This window comes from Diceros bicornis, chromosome 20, assembly GCF_020826845.1.
Source record: "Diceros bicornis minor isolate mBicDic1 chromosome 20, mDicBic1.mat.cur, whole genome shotgun sequence".
Lineage (NCBI taxonomy): Eukaryota > Metazoa > Chordata > Mammalia > Perissodactyla > Rhinocerotidae > Diceros > Diceros bicornis.
In genome coordinates, this window is record NC_080759.1 from 13291253 (window position 1) to 13317958 (window position 26706).

Below are 26706 nucleotides of genomic sequence, written 5' to 3' on the forward strand. Positions count from 1 at the left end.
TGGTGTATATATATATATATATATATATATATATGTGTATATATATATATATATACACACACACACACACACACACACACACATATATAATGGAATACTACTCAGCCATAAAAAAGATTAAATCTTGCCATTTGCCACAACATGGATGGACCTTGAGGGTATTAGCCTAAGCGAAATAATTCAGAGGGAGAAAGACAATTAGCATATGACTTCACTCATATGTGGAAGATAAACAAACACAAAGATATGGAGAACAGATTAGTGGTTACAAGAGGGGAAGGGGGTGGGGGAGGGTGAAAGAAGAAAAGAGGCACATATGTACCATGACAGATGGCAAATAGACTTTGGTGGTGAAGATAACGAAGTCTATAAGAAGTCTAAATATAATGATGTATGCCTGAAATTTATATAATGTTATAAACCAATGTTACCCAATAAAGAAAAAAAGAAACAGAAAATATCCAGGATCCAATAAGCTAAAATTAACAATCTATGCCATCAAGAAAAAAAGGTTAGGGGGCTGGCCCAATGGTGCAAGTGGTTAAGTACTAGCACTCCGCTGCAGCGGCCCAGGGTTCGCCAGTTCGTATCCCGGGCGCACACCAACGCACTGCTTGGCAAGCCATGCTGTGGCGGCATCCCATATAAAGTGGAGGAAGATGGGCACGGATGTTAGCCCAGGGCCAGTCTTCCTCAGCAAAAAAAAGAGGAGGATTGGCAGATGTTAGCACAGGGCTAATCTTCCTCACCAAAAAAAAAAAGAAAAGAAAGGTTAGGCATGCATAGAAGCAGAAAAACACAACCCAGGTATCAAGACAAATCAATCAATTGAAACTGGTACAGAAATGATATAGATGATAGCATTTATAGACAAGACATTTAAAATATTGAATAAATTAATTAGACACTTGAAGACATAAAAAAACCAAAATTGAACTCCTAGAGATGAAAAGTACAATGTTTAGGATAGGATTAACAGCAAATTAGACATTGCAGTAAAAATATTGGTGGACTTGAAGACATAGCAATAGAAACTATTCAAAATGAACTATAGAGGAAAAAAGACTAAAAATTAAAAGTTAAAGTGAGTCTTAGCACAATTTCCAATGGCCTAAAACCAATGTAATTGAAATTCTCAGAGGGAGAAGGGAATAGAAAAAAATTTGAAGTAACAATGGCCAAAGTTTTCCATATTTGATGAAAACTATAAAGCCTGAGATCCGAAAAGCTCAATGAACCCAAGCAAAAGAAATATGAATAAAATACACCAAGACATAATAAAATTGCTTAAATCTAGTAATAAGAGAAATCTTAAGAGAATACAAAGAAATATAGCACAGTATGTACAGAAGAACAGAGATAAGGATAATAGCAGATTTCTTATCTGAAACAATGCAAGCTAGAAGACAGTGCAGCAACATATTTAGAGCACTGAAAGAAAGAAATTATCTTCCTAGAATCCTTTATCCAATGAAATTTTAAAATTAAAGAATTGAATTTATACAAAGTATGCCCACTCATCATAATGGAATCAAACTGGAAATCAATACAGAAAGATAACAATAAAATCTCCAAAAACATGGAAAGTAAAAAACATACTTCTAAATAATTCATGGGACAAAAAGAATGACTCAAAGGTAATAAAAATTATTTGTAAAAATTAAAATGAAAAAGCAAAATTTCAAAGGCCATAGGACACAACTAGAAGGAAAGTTATTTCACTTAATTCTTATATTAGAAATGAAAAAAAGTCTCAAATCAATAATGTTAAGTGCCCACATCAAGAAACTAGAAAAAGAACAAAATAAGCTGAAAGTAAGTAGAAGTAATAAATAACAGCGGAAATCAATTATATTCAAAACAGAAAAATATATAGAAAATCAATCAAACCAGACGTTGTCCTTTAAAAAAATCTATAAAATTGACAAACATCTAGCAATTTGACAATTTAGAGAGAGACAGAAGACAAATTATCAATATCCAGCAATATCAGGAATGAAGGAAGGCATATCACAACATACTCCACTGACATTATAAAAAAGATAAGATAGCTTTGAATGAATACTACTAACCACTCTATGCCTATAAACCCAACAAATTAAATAGATGAATTCCTTGAAAGATGCAAACTCCAAAACACACTTAAGAAGAATTAATCTGAACAGTTGTATATGAATTAAGTAAATTAAATTCATTTTTAAATCTTTTCCAAAAAGTAAACTCCAAACACAAATGGCTTTACTGGAGAATTCTACCAAACATCAAAGTAAGAAATAATATTCGTTCTATAAAAATTCATCCAGAAAATTTAAAATCACAAAGGGAGACAGCAAGAAAGAAAAAAAAAGCACTTCAAAATAGCCAGAAAACAATTTTTTAAATGGCAATAGTAAATTCTTATCAATAATTACTTTAAATGTAAATGGATTCAATTCTCCAATAAAAAAACAGAATGGCGTCTGGCCTCATGCCTAGTTGCGTGAGCAGTGCAGGATAGGTTGTGGAGGAATTAAAGAAAAGACCTGGAGACAGCATACGAAACATAAGGGTTTATTCGGACTTACATATAGTGAGTGTCCAGGGGTGGCTGGCTGGAAGGAATTACCACTGCCACGAGCAGAGCAGGGGTTGCTTAAGTAGGCAGGGGAACAAAGGTTCCATGCTTGCCAAGAGGAGCTGTGTTTGCATGACTAGCATTCCAAGGACCAGTAGCTCACGTGGAGGGGCTCTGTGTTCCTTCAAGACGTGCTATTCTTTCTTTAAGATGAACAGATCCCAGCTAGCCAGTCCCTAGCTCATTACAAATACCACACGGTTGGTGTCCTACCCAGAAGGGGGACATGACATATGGTTGCTATTGGGTACATATGCTAGTGCTCCTACAAGTGGCCAGGTGGATGAAGCTGACAGATATTATACTAAGTGAACTAAACTAGACATAGAAAGAGAAATAATGCGTGATCTCATTTATACGTGGAATCTAAAAAAGTCAAAATCATAGAAACAGAGAGCTGGATAGTGGTTACCAGTGGCTGAGGGGGCGAGGGGAAATGTGGATATGTCGGTCAAAGTGTACAAATTTTCAGTTATAAGACAAATAAGTTCTGGAGACCTAATGTACAGCATGGTGACTATAGTTAGTAATGTATTGTTTACTTGAAATTTGCTGAGAGAGTAGATCTTAAGTGTTCTCACTACAAAAAAAGGCAACTAGGTGAGGTGGTGGATGAATTAATTAGCTTGATTGTGGTAATCATTTTACAACATATACATATATTAAAACATCACATTGTACACCTTAAGTAAATTTTTATTTGTCAATCATACCTCCATAAACCTAGAAAAAAAAGAGAGAAATGAACAGCACCCATATTGAAAGGAAAGAATTAAAAATCACAGATTATATGAATGTTTATGCAGAAAATCCAACTGAATCTATAAATAAACTATTAAAACTAAAAAACCAGTTCATCAAGTTTGAAGGATGCAAAATACATTATATATGATTTTTTGTAAAGGTACAAAGACAATTCAGTAGAGAAAGGATAGTCTTTGCAACAAATAATTTTGAAACAAATGGATATTGAAAGGCAAAAAAAGTGAACTTTGTTCCATACCTCACACACAAACACAAGTTAACTCAAAATAAATCATGCACTTAAATGTAAAATCTAAAACTATAAAATTTGTAGAATAAAACATAGGAGAAAACCTTTGTGATCTGAGTTAGGAAAAAAATCTTTTATATAATGCCAAAAGCACAATCCATAAAAGAAAAATAAATGCTGAATTGGACTTCATTAGATTCTAGATCATCTGCTCTTCCAAAAAAAAGTAAAATAAAATAAACAAAAACACTGTCAAAAGAATAAAAAAACAAGCCACAATATTGCAGAAAATATTTGCTTTCAAGGATGTTTCCTCAATGTTATCTTCCTATACTTCTGACTTCTTTGTTTTTCTATCATATCCTCATCCCTCATGCTTCTGTTTTCCTTCTCTGAATATATATTTTTAAAAATTATAATCCTTTGTTTCTTTATATATTGTGTTCCTATTAACATAGATTTATAATTATGATTTCATGCATTTGTCTTTTAAATCATACAAAGAAAAAAATGAGAAATGACAAACCAAAAATACAATAATATTGGCATTTTTATTTACTTACATAGTTATTTTTTATCAGTGTTCTTTTCTTCAAGTGACTTTGAATTAGTGCCTAGTGTCCTTTCATTTCTGCCTGAAGAACGCTTTTAGCATTTCTTATAGGCCAGGCCTACTAGCAAAGAACTCCTTCAGCTTTTGTTTTTCTGGGAATACCTTAATTTCTCCTTTATTATTCAAGGATAGTTTTGCCAGATATATAATTCTTGTGTGATAGGGTTTTCCTTTAGCACTGTAAATATGTCACCCCACTGCCTTCTGGCATCTATGGTTTATGCTGAGAAATTAGCTGTTATCTTATTGAGAAACCCTTGTATGTAATGAGTCTCTTCTATTTTGCTGCTTTCAAGATTCTCTTTTTGGTTTTGGCTTTCAATAATAGTTTAATTAAAATGTGTCTTTTTGTGTATCAGTTGTTTATTCTTCTTGGAGTTCATTGAGCTTCTTGGATGGATACATCCATTTCTCTTACCAAATCTGAGAAGTTTTCAGCCATTATTTATTCAAATATTCTTTCTGATCCTTTCTTTCTCTCCTCTCCTCTGGGACTCTCATGAGGAGACTCTCATTATGCATATGTTGGTATGGTTTGTGTTGTCTCACAATTTTCTTAGGCTCTGTTCATTTTTCTTCTGTCATTTACTTTCTGCTTCTCAGACTGGATAATTTAAATTGACCTATCTTCAACTAATTGGATTCTTTTCTTCTGCCTGCTCAAATCTACTATTGAAAACCTCTCATGAATTTTTTCATTTTAATTATTGTACTTGCCAACTCCAGAATTTCTGTTTTATTCTTTTTTGTAATTTCTGTCTCTTTGTTGATATTCTCTATTTGCTGAGATATGTTTCTCCTGGTTTCCTTTAGCTCTTTAAACATTTTTAACACAGTTGATTTAAAGTATTTTTCTAGTAGGTCCAATGTCTGTGCTTCCTCAGGGACAATTTCTGTTAATTTCTCTTGTGACTGGACATACTTTCTTTTTTCTTTGCATGCTTTGATTTGTACTGTTTTGTTGAAAACTGGAATTTTTCATATTATAATGTGGTAACTCTGAAATCAGATTTCCCCCTACTCCTTGGTGTTTTTTTTTTGTAGTTTGTTGTGTGTTGTAGTTGTTTATGTAGCGACTTTTCTAAACTATTTTTATAAAGTCATGTTTTGTCATGGGGGATCTCTGAAGTCCCTGTTTCTTTAGTTTGTGAAAGAAGAAAGGAAGGAAGGAAGAGAAAGGGAAGGGAAGGGAGGGGAAGGGAGTGGAAGGGAAAATGAAAAGCTCACCTGGTCTTTGCAGATTAGGGCACCCCTTCAACACATAGCCGGGCTTTTTACAACTCTGGTGTGGCATTCATTTCCTCCTTCTGCTGAGCCTGAAATCAGCAAGAGGTGAAAGCTTGAGGTCTTCCCAGGTCTTTTCTGAGCATACATCCTGCCCTGGAAATTCACTGGCTTTCTAAATTTCCCCATATTTGTGGGCACTTTTCACTGACCTAATTTCCTGAAAAAACTGCCAGCTTTTTCTCCTAGGCTTTCAGCATGTCTATTGTTTGCCTCAACTTTATTTTCTTGCCTCAAACAACAGCAAGTTGTTCATTTACCTTCCAGTGTTTTCACAGAATACCCTCTGCATTGCCACTTGGCTGCCTGAGAGATTTTCTACTGAAGAAAAACAAAGGCAGGTGCCTTGCATCAGTCCTTCAGATAGGCCCCCAAATAAGTCAAAACAAACAAGTTCTCAGAGAAGGTCTGCTCCGCTGTCTCTGGATCCTGGGACCAGGGTTTCACCCTGGAAATGGAGGCTACTCTCTTCCAGGTCACTGCCTTGACAGTGAGGGGGAAGGGATAAGGGAGAGCAAAAATTCTGCAAAGGTTTCCTACCATTTTCAACTTACCTTTTTCTTGATTCAGCGTTTGTTCGGTAGCTCTAAGCCTTTGACTACTTTCCAGAGTTTGGACCAAGTTTGTTCTGACTGTTTTTGCTCCATTTTTCAGCGTCGAAGTGGAGTTACAAACCATTGGAACTATCTAATCTACCATGTTCACTGACGTTATTGCTCTTTCTCTCAATCTTGCATCCACATTGCTTTTTTATTATTAATTTGTTTATGTATTATTTAATTTTCAAGTTAGAGCTGTTTTCTGCTGTCTAATGATCTTTGGTTGTCTATTTATACTTAGAAATGGAAAGATAAAAAGCTTATTGGAAACGCTATACAAATGGGTAGGGCTTCAGTGTAGGGACATGAAGTAGGGACTCCATGTGAGGCTTCAGCCTTGTGGCATTATCCATTTGGATCATTACATTAGGGACCTCCTGATGTATCTTTAGTTCTTTCATATTTGGCTGATCAGTTCACGAGAGTAAAATTTTCCTTTCATTTCAGAGGGAAGGCCTGGCTATTATCATTTTGAGGGACATGTAAAAGAAGGGTGTTGAAGGATTTCAACATTCAGCAAGCAAATCTTTACTAAATCCTCTGGCACCTGAAGTGCGCATGGGGCCTCGCATTACAGAGCCCCTCTGTTTTCTTGGTGGGGAGTTGGTTGCTTCAGTTACCTGGCTTCACGGAGTCATTAGTCAATCTTCCAGACATTAGCCCAATTTTTATCCTCAGTTTCAGAAGTATACTGTGAATCACTTAGAAGTTCCCCACTGCTGTATCAAGATTCAGATTACTTATCTGCTGTCAGTTACTACCATCCATCTGCTTTCCTCCTGAAAGGTTTTGCTGTGGTTTCTTCTCTCATTTTCTCTGTTCTTGTGGATTTATTTCTTTAAAATTACTATTATTTTTTATAATTACTATTATTTTAGTGGAATTTATTGGTGGCGAAGAGCTAGATATATGTTTAAACCACCATCTTTACTCTGAAACCTGTTTGCAGGATTTCTCATTAACCCCTTGTTCTCCATTTCTTGAATCTGATTTTAAGAAAGTACTGAAAGGAATTTGTCTGTCTTATAATGGATAGTCTTACTAGATACCTTGAATATCACCATGCAATTTCACTTTAAAATAATGTTTTAATTCATTAATACCTTAAATCTTTTATTGAGTGAACTTATTACAGAGGTCAAAGATTAGATCAAGCCCTGAGTACAGAAAGCATTTGAATTAGCATTTAAAGACTTCTAAAGAGGAAGCATAATGTCAGACAGCTCATCCAATGGAATTTTATTTGATTCTTCCTCAATAACATTTTGTCATTTTGTTCCTTTATGTTCATCCCCCCATCATATTGATTATGGGCTGAAACTTCAGTTTTCTGTTATTCATTAATCCATTGTTTTATATAAATCCATCAAGTTAACTTGCAGGGAAAAAAACATTTAAAGGCAATACTATTTGATTGCTGAGTTATATTCCGACTATATTATCATTACACTCTTTAATTTATAAAATTATATGAAGTCTTCTACTTCATGGTCAAAATTGAAAGGTTATTTCATCCCACTATTATGCTTATAGTAATTTTTGAGAATCCTTTTAAAGATAGGCATTCTTTTCATGGTTTCTTCTAAGGAAACTTTCTTTCTCTTTAAAGGTTAGATTCTTTAAATAAATGTAGTTAAAAGATCAATGAAATGGAAAATACAGGTGACTCATTCAAGCAAAAAGTAATTGAATGTTTGAGTTATTACTCTTGGTGACAAATATGAAAACTAATAAAATTAAATGTATAGTGTCAAAATGAACAAAAAGTAAAACATCAAACACAAAAGGAAGACCAAGATCAAAGGAATAAATAGACTGTGAAAATGTTGTAAATCAAGGAATACCACAATCTCAAGTAGCAATGAGGCTTACATTAAAACTGGGGAGCTACACTGTAGGGAGGTAGAGAAAGGACGGTTAAAAAGACAATTATCTATGTCTTGTAGCAAACTAAAAACTTATTAGTGACTTAGGTAAGACTTTTCATTGTCAACAGTAAAGGTTTCGGAGAAATATTCTCAATGATGTTTCCTCTGTGCTCGATTGAGGATTTTTCTTTTTAAGCCTTCATTTGCTCAAGGTCTTCTCCAGTCTTGGTGCTACAGTTTGCTTTCCTTTTCCTTCTGTTAACATAGTCTTTGGTTTTGATATTTTAACTTCTCACTTTGGCACGGTGATCCTGACAGAACTGACTTCTTAGCTGAGTTTCTGGCAGGCCCATAACTTGTTCCTCATCAGTCTGTTCAGGCAAGTCCTAGTACACTGGGCTTTGATCCTAGAAAATTATAACCAAAAGCTTAAGAATAGAATGTATGTTAAGAGGCCAGGCCCTTAAAGATCGGAAAGTTGTAGTCTGAGAGTGGAGACCTGATCAAGTAAGGTAGTTTTCTCCTCTCAACTCAATTTCAAGTCTGAACTGCAAAGCTGATATGATGAGCTTGAGAACCATCCAGGTCAGCATCAATATCTACGTGATTAAATATTGCGAGTAGGTGGAGAAGGACAGGTTTAGATAGGAGGACACTGGCAGTGATGAATTCTGGGTCATGGCCATTATAAGGAGATGTCAGAAGCACGGTTTCTGGAAGGTCCATCCAGATTGATATAAGGATCAGCCAGAAGCTGGGAGAATATTGTCTTCCTTGTTGAATGTTAGCAGTTTGATTGCTCTAAAGCACATATGAAATCAGGCCGTCATTTTCCAAACTTAATACACCAGCAACGAGTTCTCATAAATGAGTCTCGATACAGTGGCCAAGAGGGTGTTGACACAAAAGATTTATTGCCTCTGACCCTCCTTATTTTCTACATAATATTAATTTCTGTTTTTCTTTGAAAAACTGTGTCTAATCCAGATATAAGTGAAACACAATTAAAATTGATCTTTTGCATTATTGTCGGGAATGGCTTCATCTATGTGTGCTTCTGAACAGAACTCTAAATGCACATGTACGCACATGGGATATAGTCAGGAGGCTGAGAACTTAGGCTCTGGAGTTAGATATCTGGGGCTTAATCCACACTACCTAATACTTATTAGATTTGTAACCTTAAACAAGTTAATTATCCCATATTTCAAATTCTCAATTTGTGAAACGAGTCTGAAAATATCACCTACTTCAAAAATTGTAGTGAGGTAATAAAGTATAAAATAACATCTTTTTAGTCAATAAGCATAAACATTTTTTCAATGTGCCCACCCCAAATGCCCAGGCATCACTAAGCTCTTCCTGGCATTACTAATACAGGAAAATTAACACTGTTATCTTTTATTATGGTTACTATTTTACTAGAAAATGAATAAAACAAGGCCACCTCTTTAAGAATTCACATTAAAAAGGATCCATTCCAAACTTGGCATCTAAACAGAAGTCTCTTGAAGATGTACTGAAAGAGAGAATTGTAGCCACAAGACCCACATAAAAGCCTACTGAACTCTCTTTACCCGTCCATCATGCCTAAGTCCTGATGACTCCACAAGTCTCTCTTCCTCACTCCTTGTCCCAGAACATTTTCTGAAATTTAGCTACTGTCTTCTTATTTTAATTTCCCTTCCAAGAACTGCTTCAACAATACTTTGTTTAGGATTTTTTCATTATGTTTATGAAAACAATTAATTTGTGATTTACCTTTCTTTAATATCCTTGTCAGTGTTTAAGATAAAGTTTATTCTGTCTCCATAAAATGAGTTTTTAATTGTTTCCACTTTATTATGTGGAATTGTTTGTTTTAAACTGATTTCTTTCTGTAATATTTGAAAGTTTTCACTGGAAGGCTTCTGGGCTAGTCATTACTTATGTAGAAAGTCTTTGATTACATATTCAATATTTTAATTTAAAATAATAGTTTTCACCTCATTCAGCTTTTTAAAATTTATTCTTTTTTCTGTTTTGGTAAGTTGTGTGTACGTTTGTAGGAATTTGTTCATTTCATCAAATTTTTCCAATGTTGTCATTGAATAAAATTATTCATTATCTTTGATTTTTTAATGTTGGTATGTTCTGCAGTAATGCATCTTTTTTATTTCTTATGTGTATAATTGGTGAGCCTCTTTTATGGACCATGTAGTTTGTTTGATTATTGTTGTTGCTTTTTGTTTTGGTTTTCTTTTTAACCCATTATTACAATCTCAGTCTCTTAATGAGATTACTTAGTCCACCTACTTTTTTTGTGTGTGTGTGAAGAAGATCAGCCCTGAGCTAACATCCATGCTAATCCTCCTCTTTTTGCTGAAGAAGACCAGCTCTGAGCTAACATCTATTGCCAATCCTCCTCCTTTTTTTCCCCAAAGCCCCAGTAGATAGTTGTATGTCATAGTTGCACATCCTTCTAGTTGCTGTATGTGGCATGCCACCTCAGCATGGCTGGACAAGCAGTGCGTCGGTGCGTGCCTGGGATCTGAACCCGGGCCGCCAGTAGCAGAGCGCATGCACTTAACCGCTAAACCACGGGGCTGGCCCCACCTACTTTTAATTACATAAAATATATTTCAGAAAGATTAGAATGGCAGCATTTTGGACAAGAAAATTCTGAAGAAGAATTATGTATTTTGGGAAGAAAGTAATTCCTTTTGGAGAAAGTAAAATACTCAAATTAAAATGTGTTAATTCTACTAGAGTAAAATAGAGGCAATATAAAAAAAAAAAGTTAGAAAAAATACATCCGTATTTTTCTCTCAAATATTTCTTTTAGAAACTCTAGAGCAAAGAAATGTAGACTACTTAAGCTGCAAGGCTACCAGGAATGACTTGCTCCTCAGTTTAAAATATTTCCTCTTTATTTTTCACAGTTGTTCATTGTGGTCTTCAAGGTAGCTTTTGCCTTCGGAACACTAGAAGTCTAATTATTTTAAACTAAGATGCCTTCCTTATCAAAAATAGCAGTGTCTAGTTTGTGTTAGGACTATAGAGCTTTCCTACGTGGTAATGTTAGTTCATGAATCCCAGACTCTGTCCCTAGTCAAAAACCTGGCTATAAACTTCAGAAATTCCCTCACTAATCACCTTGTACTATCCCTTTTGTCATCTTCTCCATCAGTTCTCCTACGTCACAATAGACACATACATACTCAGACACATTATTTCCCTCCTTGAATACAAACATCCTTTGAAATTCAGAGGAAGGATCTGTGGCTATCATTGACCGTTTTCTTTTGCTTTGCCACATGAAAACCTTATAGTTGAGCTTCTTCCTTCCTTTCAGTATTTTAGTGGCATTATGGAATTAACAATGCCATTTATAGAAAACTCCTATTACTTTTTACTTGATGTTTGCTTTTAAATTCCAAATTATTATTTCGTGATATGGTATTCATATCCCTGAAAAATTCAAAGTTGAGCCCGGAGTAAACTTAATAGGGGCTCAAGGCAATCTTCCAGAGTTTATAGTCCTTCCATCTTATGTGGTGTAATATCATTTATCCTAAATCTGTATATTTTTCATTACATTTCACATGCTGTTTGGGCATTGACGTTCTTCTTGTAATGGAGTGAAACAAACCACTGAATATGATATTGTAAGAATGAGAAATGTATATTGTAAAAGCCTTTCTTTAAATGCGTAACCAAGCTCTTTCTTGCTCTTTTAGAACCAGAATGCTGCTGGAGTTTTCATAACCTGTTAGTGTTGTTCACCTTCAGAACTGTTATATCATTTTCACTGAGCCTATAGGCATAACTTCAGTGCCTTATAATAAGATATGGTTATATTGAACTGTCTGACTGGAAATCACAAAAGGAACAGCATGAGTTTTGCTTGCCTCTTTTCTCTATAAGAAGCAACTCATTTCAGCATCTGCTATTATTTGCCTAAGATATATCACAAGGACTAAAATCCATCATCTAATGCTTCCACGCATAGGTCTACATCATATATATTTTAATATATACCATTTTAGACCTTGAACAAATTTAATTAAAAATGATTGTGGATTTCCATTCCAGGATAAAATTTAGCTACAATGTGATTGAGTCTTTTGAATAAGAACAAAGAGGATCATCAGTGCTGTGACCTATTTTATATTTGAAAATTCCTAAGTCTTAGGAAAAATTTGATTGATTTTTATTTTATGTCCAATAAAAATTTATATTTTCATTGAAGTACCTCCCATTGCTTTGCAGCTTTCTCTTTTGCCACTCTTCCCTATGTTCATTATCAAGACTTAGCCAGAGACCTATGATTGTGAACCTTGAACTAAGTCAAAGAAGGTGTGGAATCCTTATAGGGGAAGGACTTTGATGAAGAGGAAATTGGGGACTTGGAGTAGCATCCCCGTGATCTAAAGTGAGAACTGAACTTCTCATGGGAGGCCTGGAAGAAGGGCTGAGGCCAGTATTATTAATCGACCTTCTAGTAGTCATTGCTGCCAACTTTTCTCTTGCTTAGAGAACCTTAATATTTATAGAAAAGTAATGTGTTTAACCATAGAAGAAGAGTCATGATTTGATCTATTCAGTTCATTAATCTCATTTTAATTTCTACATTCCCCAATCTCCTTTGCAGCAAGTGTTCTGAATAACAGTTACTCACATGGATACAGGTGTTTTGTTTTGTTCCTACCAGTGCTCCAGCCTGTGTTGCAGTGTTCTCAGCATCTTGATTCTCTGATCCTGGCTTCCTAATCACTGGATCACACCTCAGGTGAGTCTTTCTAAACTCAGTAGCTAACAGATGTATCCTCATATATTCCCAGTTTCCAAATCATGGCCACATAATAGCCCTGGTGTGTAAATTCAGCTAAGTGGATCTAGGAATCATTGGGGGTCCAGATTAGAACTCACTCCTCTAGTCTTACCAGTGATTTTGTAAGCATCCAATTCCTATTTTAAATCATTTTCTGCTTAAAATACCTACAAAGTCTTCTGTTTCCTACACTGAAGTTGATGGATACAGCCATACACTTGTTTTTGCAGGTAGAGTTGGTCATGTGACACAGTAGTTGCCAAGGTTATTGGAAGTCTGTGGGATGCCTTTTAGTAAAGATTGTTTTCTGATTAAAGATATAGGGCTATGAAAAGAAGTAGTTGGGCTGTCCCACTCCTTCCTCTCCTTTTCCTCCTGTTCCTCTCTTTGATGCTTGTTATAAGTCTTAGTGTTGTAGGAGCTATCTTGCAACCATGTGTTGCCTAGCTGGATGAGGACCAAAGGCCACTATGTTAGGGATAGTAGAGAAGGATGGAAAGAGCTTGGATCCTTGATGATATCATTAGGCTGCTGAAGAAGATCTAGACTGCCTACTGAATTGGGGAATTGTTAGGTTTCCTGTTAAACACTGGACAAATAATTTCTAATTGATAAAATCAAATTACTTACTGACTCCCTCATGGTGATAGACCAAAAGTAAAGGAAGTATGAACTTCTCTCATGGAGCAGATACTGTCAGTGCCCTACCCATGACCCTCAAATTTTACTATTCCAGTGTGCTCCAGCCAAGCTTATGCAGCCAGGATTAGTATCTCTGTGTTTGAGGAGTTTTCTTGGAATTTCAGAAGGCCTCCTTCCCACTCCTAGAGCAGGAGAGAATTCCAAGGAATTAATGCCCCCTAAGAGTACCCCCCAACGAGTGACTCTCAGAAATTGCTGTATAAATATACCAATTTACTGGTCCCTTGGGCAGGAAAATTCTGAGGCATCTGATTTGCACAGTTCCCAGACTTACCCACTGTAATAGCCAACCTAATAAATGATCCTTTATAGGTTGTCTCCTATACCTCCTAGATATAGGTTGTACCTCATAAATTAAATAATTGCATTTGATTTCTTGTCTCAGCATGTGCTTCTGAGGAAATCTAAGCTAAAATTTAACTTGAAATCAAATTATATATATCAGACTCCAATCAGATAAAAGAGGGTCCTCTGCTTCAGACAAAGGTCAGAGCATAGAGCTCTGTGGAAGCCATCTGTGATTTAATCTCGGACTACAGTTTTTCAAAGACTCAGTCCCTTTGATTTTGATATATTATCTCAGTTGTGATTTTATGCTGACCATTCCCATCATATAAGTCCTGATGGGTACCATGACACCAGTGTTATCATCAACTATCAACAACACGATCTATGATTAGTCCACTGATCTGAGTCTACTACTGCTTCCAAAGACAACTTAATTTTAATTCAATTAGAAGACTATTTCCCCATTTGTTAAATGCCTTTAACTGCAAATAGAATTTTGAGTTCTCCATAATCAAGTGTCTGCTATTTCCATGAGCTTAAACCACGTGAATTTTACATCCATATGTGCAGGCAAGATAGGTAGATTTTATTGTGGAGTTGAAAAAAAAATCCCCATAGATATGAAAATACTTCTTCGTGTTTGTTTGCTAAAGTACTTGAAATTCTCTGAGAAAGGTTTCTTGAGGTAATAGGCCATTGTAACTGAATTAAGATATTTTGTTACCAAGGAAGAACAATTCATGGGCTAGCCAATGCATCACTGAGGTTGTATGCATTTAAAGTATTACCACCCATTGTCACCTATCATATAGAAATGACCCTGTTGAAATTATACCTTAATGAGAGAGAGGAAGAAGCAAAGGGCTAGTGAATGATATGCCACTCCAAGGATTACCACAGGGAGAACTTGGGGACCTGATGTCCTTTGCACAGAGGACGATAATGAAATGGGGGTCAAGCAAAAGCTGATATCTACTGAACAGCTCTGCCAAAGGGCCACCTTTTGTATTAGATTACATGAAAAATAAAAAATAAATAAATAAGGAAACAGAATAATAAGCTAAAGTTAAACTTTGCCTTAACCTCAATTTCCTCTTCAGAGCATCCATGAATTATGGGATAAACATAAAACATTTTGCCTTTACAAGAAAAGTTATTTTTTTTTTTGACAGAAAGGCCTCAGGGGAAAAGTAAATTTAAAAATCCAATTTAGAGGGGGAAAAAGCAGAAAACTGTGTTTTTTGTGTTGGTAAAAACTGTTTACCATACAACTATGCGAGTTTCGTTGCATGAATCTTTTATTAAAGCAAGGCCAATGAAACCAGTTAGCATATTACAGAGCAGTTTTTGCACAAAAACAATTTCATTTTGGTGAGTTTTACTTCATGACAAATATGTCTGATTTTCTACTAGGAAAATTTACAAGGAACTCTCCTTCAGTTCAGTTAGAAGGAGAAAGAGGTTATAAGTTTTGGGAAATAATTTTCCCAGGAGAAATTATCTTTCAACTAACTATACACTGAGTAGTGCCAAGAATGTGTTGTATACAACTTATTGCAAGAAAAATTATAAACAAAAATAAGAGTTCACCAAAATACAAGCTTATTAAGAATAAAGACCTTAACTTAGTCATCTGAAGATCTCCACTGCCCATACCAATACTTTGTAATCGTTAGGTGGTCAATAAATATTTATTGAATAAATGAACGCTAGACAACTTTGACTTCTATTCTCAAGGAATTTATAAGCTAGTTGAATTAGGGAGGCATACTGTATAAATTGGCCGAAACCACTATGCATATGCACAACCAATGGGTTCTTATTGGCAGCTAATGATAGCTGTCAACAGTTTGAAATAAGTAAAGGTAATTCCCAGGTTATAATAAAAGCATGTCTTAGAACAAATTTGGCCACAGACACCAATATGTACAATCAGGCATAGGATCTATTTTAAAAATCTGATCAAGTCCCAGTTTATTAAAAAAAATAACTTATGTGAAAGATTCACTTGAAGTAAATGTGACAATATTCCATTGTTAAATCAGGCTAAACCTATTAAGTCAGGCCATCAGGAAACTTTTGAATCAGTAGTGAAAAAGAAATACTTAAGAATCAAGCCTAGGATGCCATGCTCAAAGGTAGAGAGGAAGAGTATAGGGTTTGCTATACTCTTATCCCTGTTGGTGCAAGGTCTGGGATTATCTCTAAAATATTTTATCCAATCTACATATCTTGAAGATCGGCAGTAAGATCCACTTTGTTAATTAACAGAATTTCTCCAACAAAGTCTAAATTGTAACATATTATACTAATAAGCAAACTTTGATGATGATGACCAGAAAAATAGAAAACTGAAGTGTCTATAGTAGCTGCCTCAGGAATATGTCTACTTCATCCTCTGCTGAATTCCTGATAAGACAAATAAATGCTCTTAGAGAGTGGTTTCCATACACATGTATAATAACAGACTATCTATACTGAAATACTTCAAATAAATTATATGACATGTATGGAGATCAATAAAAATACTTAACACATACTAAATACTTCCTGTGTGTTGAGGGATGATTCTAAATACTCATTGAGTCATCTCAAATAATAATACTCATTGAGTCATCTCGAATAATCCCACACCAACACTCTCTTATTTAATTTTCTAAAAGAGCATATTGAGGCTCTGAGAAGTTAGATTGCTTGCTAAGGTAAGAAGCTGGCAAATGCCAGTTTAGTATTTAAATGTAAGCAGTTATTTCTCAAGTCCATACTCTTAGCCAAGATGCAGTATTGACTCTCGAATGACTGAATACAGAATAATACAACTGAGGGCTAAATTGTACATGTTACTGGGACTCAGATGAAAAGATCCAACCTGGTCATACATGCAGAAGGAATGGACAGGAGTGCTCTTTCTCCTGGATTCAAGTTCTGCTCGATAGGGAAATACGGTCAGTTACAGGTGAACTGAGGTTACCTACATAGTAGGTCCTCTGTCATGTACCTATACTCCTTACACCATTTATCCAAATTCCCATTAGGAGAACAATCTTCTTCTTCATATAGTCAGGCTTGGTCTATAAACCCGGTTTCCCAGGGCCTATGCAGTTTACAGGACATCTGGTCAACGACCATGATCTAGGCAACTGGCACCACTGGATTCATATTACAACGGTGAGTTGCAAGAGGCATAGCTGGTTTTATTGATGGTGGGATCTGATTGGGTGGTGGAAATAGCTCAGTAGATCAGAATAATGTAAGCTAAAAGTAATTGCTTCAATGGAACAGCAAATTCAGCTTTGATCTGCCTGGGAGCCAAGATTCTGAAGATTCGCCCTGAGCTAACATCCATGCCAATCTTCCTCTATTTTTTAGTATGTGGGCCACCAGCACAGCATGGCTGCTAACAGAGCAGTGTAGGTCCACCCCCAGGAATCAAACCCAGGCTGCCAAAATGGAACACACTGAACTTAACTACTAGACCTCCTGGGCTGGCCCACTATCAACCTTTTTAAGACATTGATACAGATATTAGTGAGTAGTTAATTGAGGAGGGTAAGAAATTACCTGCTTTTACCCTTTTGTTCCCTTCATAACAAAAGTAAACTGATAATATCGCATTTATGGTGGTTGCTTTTTCCACCTCTGGGGAAAGGACTGGATTTTAATTAAGTGTATTCTACTATTACAAATATATGTTCATGTGGGCATGTGTGCAAATGCATGTACGTGTGTGTGTTTGTGTGTTCACTAAAAACAATTTCATTTAATGTTATATTTATTTATCTGTTGTTCTTTACTATATAGCCAGCCAATGAAGGTATAGTGTCTTAGAGTTGTAGCCAATAAACATGCATTAATTTTGTCAAAATTGTACTTTGCCTATGTGTGGTAGTTCTGTAAGCTTTGACTAATAAGATAATTTTATTGCAAGGGAATAGAACCTTAACTGAGGGTAAGAAGAATGAAGATTTACTATGTATATTGCAGGCAAATTATTAACATTCTTAATAAATAAAATATACTTATACACTTATGAAAAATTAAAATATCCAATTAGATACATAGCTGAAGACTTAAATACACAATCAAAAAGCTAGAAATACAAATTAAATGAATGACAAACTAAATAGTAATAATATATTAGTCTTGGCTATAAAAGTGATAAGGGATCAAAAGCAATTTAAAATACAGTTTTCACAAAGTAGGTGGTGGAAGGGGACAGTTGGAGGTAGGCATTACCGATTTACTCTTGATCCAAGTGAAATGTGGTCCAATCTTTATGAAGGCCTATTTGGTGATAAGCAGCAAGAGTTTTTAAGTATACATATACATTGACTCCAAAATTCTACTTATGGGAGTATATTCAAAGAAAATAATCAGGAGTGTGAACAGAGATGTATTTATTCATTCAGTAAATCAAATATTGAATCCCTGTTATATAACAGATGCTGTTTGCTTGAGATAAATGTTCTCTGGTACTCTCTGAACTTTGTTGAGTGGGAATGCAGGAAAATTAACAGCCAAATACAATATGGTAAATTAATACCATTTATGTCCTTAGCCCTGACCTGAGAGAATGATAATTTTTTTTAAGATGAAATAACTTATGAAATAAAATGAGAAGGTTTAGATTTTGTGTTGGTTCTCAAATTTTGGCAGTACGTTAGCATTAACAAGAAAGCATTTTTAAGAAGTCATTACCACATACTATAACAATTCCATTTATATAACATTCTTGCAATAACAAAATTATAGAGATGGATAACAGATTAGTGGCTGCCAGGTGTTAGAAATGAAGGGGAAGTAGTGGGTGTGACTAGAAAGGGGTAGTACAGTGGATCCTAGTAGTAATGGAAGTGATGGATCCTCTATCTTGGTTGTTGTGGTGGGCATATGAATCTACACATATGATAATATTGCATAGAACAAAATACGTACATGCATACAAACAGGTACATGAAAACTGGTGAAATCTGAATAAGCTTTGTGAATTACACCAATATTTAATTTCCTGGTTTGATAATATACTACAGTGACACAAGTGCATAGGACCTCCCTGTATATTTTGGTTTTTGCAGCTTCCTATGAATCTATAGTTATTTCAAATTAAGAAGTTAAATAAAGTTATGTCTAGACTATAGCCTAGAGTCTCTAGGTAGAGTATCAGACACAAGTAATTTTCTTCTTTATTTTTTTATCAAGTTATTATTTATATACAATAAAATTCACCCTTTGTAGTGTATGGTTCAGTGACTTCTGACGAGGATATACAGTCATGTAGCCACCACCACAAGCAAGATATAGAACACTTCCATTGCTCCAAAATATTCCATCTTGCCCCTTGTAGTCAACTCCTCTCACCTACCCTGTCCCTGGCAACTACTAATCTGTTCTCCATCACTACAGTTTTGTCATTTTAAGAATGTTGTATAAATATATTCATATAATATGTAAATTTAGAAGATTGAGCTTCGTTCCATTATGATTTGTTCCTTTATATTTCTGAGCAGTTTCCCATTGTATGGCTGTATAACAGTTTCTTTATCCATTCACCTGTTGCAGGACATACTCTACTACTGTATGATCCAGTAATTGCACTCCTGGGCATTTATCCCAGAGAAGTGAAAACGAGTTCACACAAAAGCATGTGCATTAATGTTCACAGAAGGAGGTTCGTTTGTAATAGCTGAAAACTAGAATCACCCCAGATATCCTTCAACAACTGAATGATTACACAAACTGTGGTATATACATACCGTGGAAAGTTACTAGGCAATAAAGAGAAATGCACTATTAATACATACAACAACTTGGATGAATATCCAGGGGATTATGCTGAATGAAAGAACTGATTTCAAAAGACTGTGTACTCTATGCTACCATTTGTATATTTTGACTATAACGATGGTCATATAATATATACATGTGATAAAACTGTATTGAATTAAATACACACACACAGACACACACACAAAGGAGTGTATGTAAAACTGTCAAAATCTGAATATGGTCAAAGGATTGTATCAGTGTTAATTTCCTGGTTGCAATATTGTACTATGATTGTGCAGAATGTTACCACTGGGGCTGAGTGGGTGAAAGATATGTTGGATTTTCCATGTATTATTTCTTATAACTGCGTGTGAATCTAAAGTTATCTCAAAATGAAAAGTTAACAAGAAGTTAAAAGAAAGAAAACAAGGAATAATGATTAATCAAAATGAAGACAAGAAAGAAGGGAAAAGGTAGAATAACTCAGAAGGGCTACAAAAAAGCAAATATTAAGACAGTAAATATCATCTATAGGTATCAATAATTATGTTAAGTATAAATAGGATAAATATTCCAAATAAAATACTAAGATTGCCCCATTAGATTAATAATAAAAACAATCTACTAAATGCTGTTTATGCAGACTATACTTTAAATATAAGGATCCTGAAAAGTTGAAAATAAACGCAAGGACAAAGAGACTCCATGCAAACTTTATCCAAAGGAATTCTGCTAAAACTTCACTAATATCAGACAAAGTAGATTTAGGGGAAGAAGCATTTCTAGAGTTAAAGAAAGAACCATCATAATGATAAAAAAAAAGAGCCAATCCAAGAGGATATCACTGTTCTAAATCTATCTGCATAACCCCAATATATAGCTTCACAAATTATAAAGAAAAAAGAAAGAGAAATAATGCTTCCCAGAGATTTTAAGATGCAGCCAAGATTGAAAACCACTAGTCTAGATTCAGCCAGACAAAGTTTTGGTGGGTGAGAAGGAAAGCAGGTAAAGAGGGAGCTATAGTATCTTCCAGTGGAATGGAACATAATATTTAAAAATTTGGGAACAAGAAAAGCTGCTAGCTTTTAAAATTTTTTCCAGGGGTGGGTATATGGTAAGAAAATGCCAGTGTGTTCTGGTGAGTAAATAATGCTTCAGAAATTTTCCCAAGATGAGGCAAGGATGCTGGGTTTTTATAACCCTGATGCACCAATCATTGACTACTTGAGGGAAATCCTCTGAAGTGAGCAGGTGCAGGCCATTGGAAATTAAAGTACACCAGAGTTGAGGAAGGCATGCCCAGAAACGATAAAAGAGATTCAAGGAAATCTGGACAAACCCTGACTGTGTAAGCTATAAAATGGTATTTTTAAATGATCTTCCATGGATTTTTTTTTTACTAAAAAGAAAGATTAATAATTTTAGATGTCCTCAGACCTCATTACTTTCATATAATAAATGGGGGCCCAATTTGGCATATAGGTAACCTTAGCTAGTGATGCTAAATTATGCTACATGCTACTAAATTATGCTTCTCATTTTTGTTTCTTAAAAATTATTGACAATCTAGATTCACAAATAAAACTGACATATCTAGAATAAAATAAAAGTATTTTTAAAGCTTATTTTTGGTGAGCAAATAGACATCTTTCCAACGACTTCATTTAAGGCAAAAGTAGTACCTACCAATATCTTCTTTTCTTTGGAAAAATAAAATGGAGAAATAAAAGGTGCAGCATTAAATGACCTGCACGTGAAAAGATAGACATACATAAATCTGGATTTAGATCAAATAAAGCTTCTACCTTGCAAGCTCTGATTTTACTGTGTTTCCTTTGGGGATTTCACAAGGGAAGTTGTTTATGTACATTATGCCTGAACTAAATATCTACTCTCCATGAAGTGCAGCTCTCATGGAAGCACAAACAAACACCTGTATCACTGTATCATCCCTGTTGCCCCATTTACAAACTTAAGGACTCATAAGAGCCTCTAATTAGTTTCAGTACAATGTGATGCAGCTGTGCCACCTGCATTAGCATTAATAAGTGCAGCACAGCTAATTCCACTTAGGCACTGATTGTGGCTCTCTTCTGGGAAATGCTCTACGACTGATAAATTAGACTTTCTGTGAGTTATACAATAGCTTACAGTAGGTAGCCCCTCCAGAATTCCCTGGGCACAAATGGTTACTGTGAAGAATTCAACTAAACATTTAAAGAATTCTCTGGATAGAGCTTTCATATCCCTTCAAAACTGCTTGGTAAAGGAGCAAAAGAGGAACAGCAAACAACCTCTATTGTTAATTTAAGTTATACTAGACAGAGTGTTGGAAAATAGGTAGATTGTTTGAAATCAAAAGTCATGCGGTAGAATAAGGGATGTTTTAGCTGCACAAGAGGGCATAGAGGAGTGTCTAAGGGTTGGAGTTCAAAAAACTTCCATCTGCTGCTTGATGAGTGTTTGGAAATCCTCGTCTTAGGGGAGAAACCTTCTAATTGACTGGTCTTTATTTTCAGTGATAAAGACTAGGTTTCCTGGCATGACAAATACGTGGGAAAATCTTGAGCTTAATCTCTTCAATCCTTGGGGATTATTTTGAGGCATCTGTTGAATTTGTGTGTGTTTTTGACTTGATATCTGCTATGTTGCATTATCTAAAATGATCATTACATTAGACTCTTACTCTGCAAACAGATGGATTAAAAAAAGTCTGAATCCTTAAGGTCATCATCCATGACACAGTATAACAGAGAGTTTCCATTTATAGGAAGATGGGGCAATGTTTCCTTGACTCAACCTCCAGGCTGTCGTAGAAGGATTTCTCAAGGGAGAAGTGTTTTCCTGCTGATGGGCAGGAACATGAACTATTTGAGATCAAATGGTGCTAAGATTTATAATAAGAATTACCTAGATTCTTGGTATTACTCTCTTAGAGTAGTTAGTAAAAATTTGGTTCCTCTTTGTGAGCAGCCTCTTTTGTTTGGTAGTGATGGTGATTTTTATCTTCCAGTTTACTTCAAGTATACATTAACACTTGATTGTTTTGAGGCTGTGCTAAGTCAAATTTCCTGTCAGTAAGAAATAGCTCTTACCTCATCCCATGTCTTGTGTTTTCTCCTTTATTTAGCTTGTGTTTTTCCTCAAGAAATTTCCCCAGGAACATTGAGTGAGAGAGAAACTTTCTGAGTCCTTTCAAGTCTGAAATATATTTTGTACTCACACTTGAATAATAGTTTTGCTTGGTAAAAAATTCCAAATTGAAAATAATTTTCCCTGAGAAATTTAGAGACATTTTCAGTTGTCTTCTAACATCTAGTTTTGTTGACGATAAATATGGTAATTTTCTGATTCTCATTCTTTTTGCTTGTGTTGTTTTTGTTTTCTGGAAGTTATTAGAATCTTTTCTTAATCCTTGGGGTTATAAAACATGAAAATATGTTTAGTATAGATGCTTTTTTCAATCATCCCATAGGGCATTTCAATATGAAGACTCATGTTTTCATCAGCTACAGAAAATTATTAAACTATTTCTTTGAAACACTTTTTCCTTGATCTTCTGGCGACATAGTTCTGAGTTCTTTGTGAATACCTGTTGCCCATTCATTCATCTTCATCTACAAACACCAAGTATTGACATGTAACACATGTTTATGATTTAAAATATATGGCAAAGAATAAAATCAGACTTAAGTGATAACATATCAATAATTGCTTTAAATGTGAACGATTTAAATATACCAATAAAAAACATATCTGAAGTGAATTAGAAAACTATATGCTGCTTAAAAGAAACTCGTTTTGAATTCAAATATATAAAGATACTGAAAGTAAAATGATGGGAGAAAATATACCATGTAACCATTAATTTAAAAAAAGAGTGGCTATCTTAATATCTAATAAAGTACACTTAAGAGGAAGTAAAATTACCAGAGACAAAGAGGAACATTGTGTAAAGATAAAAAGATCAAACCACCAGGAAGAATACTGATCATAAATATGTTACAGACCAAATAACAGAGCCTTCAAATATGTGAAGCAAATGCTGATAGAGCTAAAACGAAAAGTAAAAAACTCCACAATCATGTAGCTGATTGTTGAGGACCTCAACAATCTCCTCTCAGCAACTGATAGAACTACTAGTCAGAAAATTAGCCAGGATAGAGAAGATCTGAACAACACAGTCACCCAGCAGGATCCATAGATAGACTACTCCACTCAACAACAACAAAACATTCACCAAGATAGATCATGTTCTGGGCCATCAAACAAACCTCGACAAGTTTAAAAGAACTGAAATCATACAGTGTATGTTCTCTGATTGTAGTGGAATTAAACTAGAAATCAATAACAACAGGAAAACTTCTAATTGTGTGGAAATTAAACACACTTCTAAATAGCCCATGGATCAAAGAGGGAGAGTCAAATGAAATAAAAAATAAATAGAACTAAATGAAAATGAGAACACAGCATATCAAAATGTGCAAGATAAAGCTAAAGCAGTGCTCAGAGGCAAAATAAACTGCTTCCAATAGAATTGAAGAAAGGTCTCAAATCAATAATGAAGTCCCTACTTCGAGATAATAGAAAAAGAAGAGAAAAATATACTCAAAGCAAGCAGAAGGAAGGAAATAGCAAGCATAATAACAGAAATCTCTGAAATTGAAAATAGGAATATAATAGAGAAAATCAATGAAACAGAAAGCTAATTCTTCAAAAATAATCAATAAAATTGATAAACTTGTAGCAAGACTTACAAAAATAAAAAGGGGACACAGATCATCAATATCAGGAATGGAATAGAGGATATTACCACAGACACTACAGCCATTAAAAAAATTAATAAGGAAACACTATGAACAACTTTATATTTGTAAATTTGAGAATTTAAACCAGTTACTTAAAAACCCAAACTACCAAAACTCAACCAAGATAAAATAGATAACCTGACTAGGTCTATAACCATTAAAGAAATTGAATTTGTAGTTAAAAATCTCCCTACAAAGGAATCTCCAGGCCCAAATTGTTTCTCTGGAGAATTTTATTAAACATTTGAAGAAAACATGAACATGATGTAGTCTACACAGAAATCGAAATATAACAATGTACGCCTGAAATTTATATAATGTTATAAATCAATGTTATCTCAATAAAAAATTTTAAAAAACATTTAAAGAAGAATAATATCAATTTTACATAATCTCTTCCAGAAAATAGGAGAGGAAGAAACACTTCTCAACTCTTTCATGAAGGCCAGTATTGCTCTGATTACATTGCCAGAAGACAGTACAAAAAAAGAAGCTAGAGACCAATATCTCTCATAAATATAGACACAAACACTCCGAGCAACATATTAACAAACCAAATCCAACTATGTATAAAAATAACTATTACATTATTACCAAGTGGGATTTATTCCAAGTATGCAAAGCTGGTGCAACATTTGAAAATTAATGTAATTCACCATATCACAATGAAAAGAAGAAAAATCATACGATTACATCGATTGCTGCAGAAAAAGCATTTGACAAAAATCCAGCATCCATTAATGATAAAACTCTCAGCAAGTTAGCACTAGAGGGGAATTACCTCAACTTGATAAAGAGCGTCTACAAAAAGACTATAGCTAAGATCACAAGTGATTCTGTAAAATGAAGTTTACAGGGGTAGAAATGAAACGGGCTGTATTTCATGTTATTTGTTGCTTCAGAGGCAATGTGTAGAGGCAAAAAAATGTATAAATAAATCTGAATTCTTGAAGAAACCTGCTTTTTTTGAAAATAATGATAATAGGGACAACTGACAGCCTTGAATTATTTAGTGGTCAGAAAATGATGAGGTGTGGTATGATAACCTTCCCGACAAGCGGGCTGCGTGGTTGGAACTGAGAATACTGACGTGAAGGAAGAACAAATAGAAATTGATAAAAATCAGCATTATCTACAGATTGACTGAATTAACTACGGCTCTTCCAGCTTTTTGATGAAAAGAAGAATTTAGTTTATATGGTGACATAATAATATCCACCTGGTACCTTTTGAAATTTTTAGCAGATATTTTCAAATGAAGAAATATGAAGAATCTGTGTGATTTTATATAAAATTAGCCCACTTGGCCTCTTTCCAACATAGCCAAAGAAAATAACCCTTTTCACAAAATAATTCTCCAATTTTTCAAATCCTCTATTTTAAAGAGATAATATTATTTTTTATTTTTATTGTATAAGTAATATTTGCTCATTATTACATATCATCATATATATATCAATATATATACACACATATCACATATATAACATCAATATATGTTCAACATCCTCTCCAACAGAAATATAAAGAGTTTTAAAGAAGCACTTTCCTCGACCACCACCCCATTCCTCTATCCAGAGATAATCACAGAGTTTGTTGTGGTTTCTTTCAGATATATTCTAAACATATACAAAAGTATATGTATACAGAGACATGTATTTGCTTACACAAATGGGATCATGCTAGATTCATGGTTCTGCAACATGCTTATTGCCCTCAACATCTCATGTATCTCAATGCATATTGATGGACCTCGTTCTTTTTTGTTTACTGGATCTCAAGTATTCTGTTGAATTTGTTTAATTGGTCCTCTATTGAGGAACATTTTTCCAGCTTTATTGAGATATAATTGACATGTAACATTGTGTAAGTTTAAGGTATAAAGTGTGATGATTTGATACACATATATATTGGGAAATGATTACCACAATAAGGTTAACACATCCATCACCTCACATAGTAACTGTGTATGCGTGTACGTGCATGTGTGTGATGAGAACATTTAAGATCTGCTCTCTTAGCAACTTTCAAGTATACAATACAATGTTAAATATAGTCATCATGCTGTACATTAGTATTGATGAACATTTATGTTGTCTTCCAATTTTTATTAGGACTAATGCTGCAATAAACACACTTATGCATACGTGTCTTTATGTTTGAGCATGTCTCTGGAGGTGAGTTCATCCCAAGTGGTAAGCATATTGATACTGACTTTTAAATGGGTTATAAAAATTCACTTGCCTCAAAAACAATACATGAGGATTCCTGTTTCTCTATATCTTTACTAATCTTATATCCTATCAATATGTTTAACATCTTCTATCTACAGATGAAAATAATATAATGTTGCT

General features: G+C 34.6%; 1 long non-coding RNA gene across 3 annotated transcripts in view; it reads left to right on the forward strand.

Annotated features, from left to right (window-relative positions):
* The window catches only part of LOC131419147 (uncharacterized), a 122903-nt gene that overhangs the window by 45709 nt on the left and 50488 nt on the right, over positions 1-26706 (forward strand). For all 3 annotated transcript variants that reach the window (XR_009223152.1, XR_009223151.1, XR_009223153.1), the window contains exons 4-5: positions 12666-12743; positions 26467-26529. This is a non-coding gene — a long non-coding RNA (uncharacterized LOC131419147). The remainder of the gene's footprint in view (positions 1-12665; positions 12744-26466; positions 26530-26706) is intronic.